We start from the raw sequence: 7280 nt of genomic DNA on the forward strand, positions 1-7280 counted from the left end.
GTGTGCAATAATGCTGTGTCTAAAAAGCCAGTGTACATAGCTTAATTAAAATACTTTATTTGAAAAAATACTAGGCATAATCTGAGCCTTCAGTGAGTCGTCGTCTTTTTTTAAAAAATTAACTGATTTATTTAGCTGTGCCAGGTCTTAGTTGCAGTGTGTGGGATCTCGTTCCCTGACCAGAGATGCTGGGCCCCCAGCAGTGGGAGCGCGGAGTCTGATTAGCCACTGGACCACCAGGGACTTTCCGGGAGTCATAGTCTCTTCGCAATAACAGCATCAGCGATCACAGAGAGCAGACAACCGTGACACAGCAATCATGAAAACACTTGAAATGGTACAACAGTGATCAAAGTGTGACACGAGACAGGAAGTGAGCAGACGCTGTTGGCAAAATTGTACCCAGAGACTTGTTCGAAACGGGATTGCCACAGACCTTCAATTGGTAAAAATGTGGTATCTGCAACACGCAGCAGAGCCCTGCTCAGATCTGCGGACCCCAGCACAAGCCTGGCACGCAGTAGGTGCTCAGTAAATGCTTGCCACAGGCAGCAGCCCTAACCCCAGCACGTCCTCGTAACAGTCTGGGAGAGCTGCTTTTCTCTCTCACCTGCCTGCTCTTGTCCTAGGGCCAGGGTGGGAGGGCCCAGGAAGCGGGTGGCCCCCGGCCCAGTGATCTGGGCTGTGTGGCCGGGGCATCGGTGTGTCCACCCTGGTCCTTGGGGGCGGCTGGTTAAAGTCATTGCTCCCCCGGCTGCTTCCTTTTCCTCCTCACCCTAAGCTGCCAGGATCTTATTAGCCCTGTTTACACGGCCGGGATGTCGAGCGATTAATTTTTAATGGCTTGGTTTATTGCATGTTTGAACGGTTTATTGAGTAATTCCCACATTTAAGTGATTAATTCCCCAGAGTTCAGAATGACTGGTTAGTTTTACATTAATCAGGGTTTCTGAATGCCAAGAGACAATCAATCAATCCTTCCTGCCAGGGAGAGTAATGTTAAAATACCTCAAGGCACAATGAGGTTAAGAAAAGGAGTAATTAAAACCCTGACTTCCCCTCATGCAAATCTGACGTCTCTTTCTGTCTCTCTGCACTGTGCCCTCTGCCCCCAACCCTTGCCACAGCACAGGCTCAGCTTGGACCCACATGGGCTTCCTGGTGGTTCCGATGGTGAAGCCTCTGCAACACAGAAGACCCGGATTTGATCCCTGGGTGGGAAGATCCCCTGGAGAAGGAAATGGCACCCCACTCCAGTACCCTTGCCTGGAAAATCCTATGGACGGAGGAGCCTGGTAGGCTACAGTCCATGGGGTTGCAAAGAGTCAGACACGACTGGGCGATTCACTTTCACTTTGGACCCACATGCTCCTTGGAAGGATGAGCACCACCTTTTAAAACCTTTATTTGTGTACTTTTGCCTGCGCTGGGTCTCTGCTGCCGCGTGTGGGCTTTCCTGAGTTGTGGTGGGCGGGCTCCTCACTGTGGTGGCTTCTGTTGTGGGGTGCAGGCTCTAGGCACGCCAGCTTCAGTGTTTGGGGTGTGGGGCCTTAGTTGCCCTGTGGCACGTGGAATCTTCCAGACCATGGATCAGACCCCTGTCCCTGGCATTGGCAGGCGAGTTCTTAACCGCTGGACCACCAGGGAAGTCTCTCCACTTCACGCTTGTCCTTAGGCTTCTTGTAATGAGTTTCACCCCTTTGCCTCTGGCAGGTGGGGCCTGCCAGCACCTTGCCCCCAGGGAGGGGACTTGGGAGCCCATGCTCTCGGCCTGTTGTGTAGGGACCCTGGCTTCTGTGCTCCCAGCTTGGGTCCAGGTTTGCAGGGAAGCTGGGCCATGTCTGGTCTCGAGATAAGATGTCTGGTTTCACCTGGTAGGCAGACAAAGCCTGGGGGAGCCTTAGATGGGGTCCGCCCATGAGGGGCCAGGGGAGGGTGCTGGGGTGGGGCTCTGCCTTCGGACCCTGCTGCTGAGCCCCGATGGCCTGGCCAGCTTTGAGCAGGAAAGGGCTGTCAGCTGCTCTGGCATCTGTTTGAGTTTCCTGTGGCTGCTGCTATGACAAGAGACCACAAACTTCATGCTTGAAATCGCACAGATTCAGTACCTTACTGTTGGGAGGTCCGAGCACAGACTGGGCCTCCCTGGGCTAAAGTCAGGGCTCTGGAGGAGGGTCTGTCTCTTTGCCGGTTTTGCTTTCTGGAGGCTGGCTGCGCCCCTTCGCTTGTGGCCCTCTTCCGTCCTCAGAGCCAGCAGGGCTGATGCGTCTTCACACCCTTCGCTGCCTCCGTCTTCCTCCCTCTAAAGAGTCGTCGTGGCTCCACTGGAGAATCCAGGTAGCTCTCCCTAACCCACGGCCAGGTGGTTAGCAACCCTTGTTGTCCTTTGCCCCGTATCCCAACACATTCTTGGTGGGGTGGGATGTGGACGACTTTGTGCTCTGCTGAACACAGCGGCAGTGGGGTGAGAAGCAAGGTGGCTGCCTGGTGAGCATGGACTCGGGAGCCAGAGACTGTGGGTTCAGACTCTAATCCAGCTCCTGATCCAGACCCTAATCCACAGCTAAAGCTGTGGGAAACAGGGTGAGTTTCTGTGGCTCTGTTTCCTTAGGCATAAAACAGGCCAGCGATAGTGCCTCCTTCACAGACGGTCTGTGCTCTGAAATGAGGACAGAAGTGCCCGGCAGGGGGCCTGGGTTCTGGGAAGCACACTCTGCGTTCTCCAGCAGCAGAGGGTCCTGGGGACGGATTATGGGCACGTGAATGGACGAACACTGGGATGATGGCATCCAGCCCCTGGCGCTGACCCTCCCCTGACCTCCCAGGCTGTGTAAGAGTCCCTGAGATTGGATCTGAGGTTACTGATATTTCTCCCGGCAATCTTAATTCCAGCTTGTGCTTCTTCCAGCCCAGCGTTTCTCATGATGTATTCTGCATAGAAGTTAAATAAGCAGGGTGACAATATTCAGCCTTGACGTACTCCTTTTCCTATTTGGAACCAGTCTGTTGTTCCATGTCCAGGTCTGACTGTTGCTTCCTGACCTGCATATAGGTTTCTCAGGAGGCAGGTCAGATGGTCTGGTATTCCCATCTCTTTCCGAATTTTCCACAGTTTCTTGTGATCCACACAGTCAAAGGCTTTGGCATAGTCAATAAAGCAGAAATAGATGTTTTTCTGAAACTCTCTTGCTTTTTCGATAATCCAGCAGATGTTGGATATTTGATCTCTGGTTCCTCTGCCTTTTCTAAAACCAGCTTGAACATCAGGAAGTTCACGGTTCACGTATTGCTGAAGCCTGGCTTGGAGAATTTTGAGTATGACTTTACTAGCGTGTGAGATGAGTGCAATTGTGCGGTAGTTTGAGCATTCTTTGGCATTGCCTTTCTTTGGGATTGGAATGAAAACTGACCTTTTCCAGTCCTGTGGCCACTGCTGAGTTTTCCAAATTTGCTGGCATATTGAGCTAGCATCATCTTTCAGGATTTGAAATAGCTCAACTGGAATTCCATCACTTCCACTAGCTTTGTTCAGAGTGATGCTTTCTAAGGCCCACTTGACTTCACATTCCAGGATGTTTGGCTCTAGGTGAGTGATCACACCATCATGATTATCTGGGTTGTGAAGCTCTTTTTTTGTACAGTTCTTCTGTGTATTCTTGCCACCTCTTCTTAATATCTTCTGCTTCTGTTAGGTCCATACCATTTCTGTCCTTTATCGAGCTCATCTTTGCATGAAATGTTCCCTTGGTATCTCTAATTTTCTTGAAGAGATCTCTAGTCTTTCCCATTCAGTTATTTTCCTCTATTTCTTTACACTGATCGCTGAAGAAGGCTTTCTATCTCTTCTTGCTATTCTCTGGAACTCTGCATTCAGATGCTTATATCTTTCCTTTTCTCCTTGGCTTTTCGCCTCTCTTCTTTTCACAGCTTTTTGTAAGGCCTCCCCAGACAGCCATTTTGCTTTTTTGCATTTCTTTTCCATGGGGATGGTCTTGATCCCTGTCTCCTGCACAATGTCACGAACCTCATTCCATAGTTCATCAGGCACTCTTATCTATCAGATCTAGGCCCTTAAATCTATTTCTCACTTCCACTGTATAGTCATAAGGGATTTGATTTAGGTCATACCTGAATGGTCCAGTGGTTTTCTCTACTTCTTCAGTTTGAGTCTGAATCTGGCAATAAGGAGTTCATGATCTGAGCCACAGTCAGCTCCTGGTCTTGTTTTTGCTGACTCTATAGAGCTTCTCCATCTTTGGCTGCAAAGAATATAATCAATCTGATTTCGGTGCTGACCATCTGGTGATGTCCATGTATAGAGTCTTCTCTTGTGTTGTTGGAAGAGGGGGTTTGCTATGACCAGTGCATTTTCTTGGCAAAACTCTTATTAGTCTTTGCCCTGCTTCATTCCACATTCCAAGGCCAAATTTGCCTGTTACTCCAGGTGTTTCTTGACTTCCTACTTTTGCATTCCAGTCCCCTATAATGAAAAGGACATCTTTTTTGGGTGTTAGTTCTAAAAGGTCTGCATTATGGTAGTAAGTGAAGAGGAACTAAAAAGCCTCTTGATGAAAGTGAAAGAAGAGAGTGAAAAAGTTGGCTTAAAGCTCAGCATTCAGGAAACGAAGATCATGGCATCTGGTCCCATCACTTCATGGGAAATAGATGGGGAAACATTTGAAACAGTGTCAGACTTTATTTTTTGGGCTCCAAAATCACTGCAGATGGTGACTGCAGCCATGAAATTAAAAGACACTTACTCCTTGGAAGAAAAGTTATGACCAACCTAGATAGCATATTGAATAGCAGAGACATTTCTTTGCCAACAAAGGTCCGTCTAGTCAAGGCTATGGTTTTTCCACGGGTCATGTATGGATGTGAGAGTTGGACTGTGAAGAAAGCTGAGAGCTGAAGAATGGATGCTTTTGAACTGTGGTGTTGGAGAAGACTCTTGAGATTCCCTTGGACTGCAAGGAGATCCAACCAGTCCATTCTGAAGGAGATCAGCCCTGGGTATTCTTTGGAAGGAATGATGCTAAAGCTGAAGCTTCAGTACTTTGGCCACCTCATGCGAAGAGTTGACTCATTGGAAAAGGCTCTGATGCTGGGAGGGATTGGGGGCAGGAGGAAAAGGGGACGACAGAGGATGAGATGGCTGGATAGCATCACTGACTCGATGGACATGAGTCTGAGTGAACTCTGGGAGTTGGTGATGGACAGAGAGGCCTGGCGTGCTGCGATTCATGGAGTCGCAAAGAGTTGGACACGACTGAGCGACTGAACTGATCTGAGATCAGATAGGCCAAAAAGCTCGTTCAGTTTTTTATGTAGGATGTTACGGAAAAACTTGAACAAATTTTTTGGCCAACCCAATAGATAAAAGGGCCAAGTGGAGAACTCCTTGCAAAATGTTTATAACCACAGAGCAGTTCACAGGGGCCCCAGATGGAGCTCTGATGGACAAACTCTCAAGGGCCCTGTGTGCACAAGCAGTGCAGACCCTGGGGAGGGGAGGGTGATGGCCCGGAGGGGAGAGGAGACGCCGGGCAGACAGTTAACGGGAGCAGGCACGGTCAGGGCACCAGGCTTACTTAACAAAAGCCGGTGTGTTGCGGTCTGCACCCCGTTTCCTTCTAGCGGTATTGCTAACCCTTTGAACATCCGCGAAAGGGAGGTTTTCTCATCTGAAAACCAAGGCTGGGAGAATTGGTTAACCTACGGTCAGTGGCTAATCATGGTGGTAGTTACGGCCGGGCCTCTGGAAACCCACACGTGTGGGTTTGGCTCCTGAGTGCCCTGAAGCCAGGGTGTCCCGGAGCCGATTGCGTCGCTTCTCTAAACTTTAATTGCCGCATCCATAACCCAGAGAGAGTGCTGGAGCGCTGCGCCTGCGCCCTGGGGCTGTGCAGGCTCAGTGGGGTGATCTGTGGGAAGCAGCGTGCAGTGAGTGCTCAGCCGGCGGTGTGTGGTCAGTGGAGGCCTGAGCTGCTAGGTGGAAGTTGTCTGGTGTGAAGTTGCCTTTGGGAGTGGAGGTCTGGTTGAGATCTCAAAGACCGCTGAGGTGGGGTGGGAGAGAGCTGCAGACAGGAGAGGTGCGGGAGGGCCCTGCTTTTTAGAGCAGCGTCTGCTGCCGCCCAGCTCTAGCGTTAGGCGTGTGGAGAGGCAAGGAGGCAGGGAGGGCAGCCGGGGGCCAGGACCGCGGTCCTCTGCAGCTGAGGGTGAGCTCAGGCTTCTCCCTGTTGCCCGTGTGTGGGCCTGCCTGGATGCTTGGCCGTGTCCGACTCTGCGACCCTGTGGACTAGCCCGCCAGGCTCCTCTGTCCGTGGGACTTCCCAGGCAAGGATGCTGCAGTGGGTTGCCGTTTCCTCCTCCAGGGGATCTTCCCAACCTGGGGATGGAACCCACATTTCTTGCGTCTCCTGCATGGCAGGCAGGTTCTTTCCCACTGGCACCATCTGGGAAGCCTCCTTTTTGGCGGTGGGAGCTGTTAAGGGGTTTTGAGCAGGCAGGGAACCGGAAGCCTGCAGAAGGAGCTGTTCTTTGAGGGACATGGGTGCTGAGTCCATATGGAACAGTGGTGCTGCCAGCGAGTTGGTGTATTCTAAGGAATTGATGCATTCAACCCAGATGGATTTAACAAAAGTACGCCAGCGATGTGATGGGAACATGGAAGCAAAGGACCAAACCTCGCCCACCTTGGAATCTAGATCCCTGTTTCTTGAGAGGGAGATGGCTAGACAGAAAAGTGAGTGAGTGCTTGCTTGAGGAAGTGCTGTGCAAATGATAAAAGTAGCTAAGGTAAGCTTGGTTGGGAACGGAGTGAGTGGCCCAGTGAGGCCTTCTCGGAGCGGTGACCCTTGAGTTGAGACTGGAAGGATGGTTTCCTGAAGAGCAGGGACAGGTGTTCACACAGAAAGGGACGCACAGGACCCCACGGGAGGAAGGGACAGGCTGTGGTCCCGGGACAGAAGGACAGGAGAGGTCAGCGGGGCTGGAGAGAGGCGCCATGGGGGAGGAGGTGCGAGATGGTGTGGGGAAGCAGGCACGAGCTTAATGGTGCAGAGTCTCGAGTTCATTCTGGTTCTGCTTTCTCCCTCCCCTGGATCATTCCAATCAGCATAAGCCTGTAGCGTATTACTTCTCATTTAAAAAAAAACCCAGGCCTCCTGGGGTCCCATGCCTCTTCATATCTGTTGTATTTCTTTGCTTCCTTTCATAGTAGAACTCACCAAAATTGTCTCCTGGCTGTCTCCAGTGTAAACTAATTTCCCTCCTCTCATCCT

Source organism: Oryx dammah, unplaced genomic scaffold (assembly GCF_014754425.2).
Source record: "Oryx dammah isolate SB20612 unplaced genomic scaffold, SCBI_Odam_1.1 HiC_scaffold_27, whole genome shotgun sequence".
Lineage (NCBI taxonomy): Eukaryota > Metazoa > Chordata > Mammalia > Artiodactyla > Bovidae > Oryx > Oryx dammah.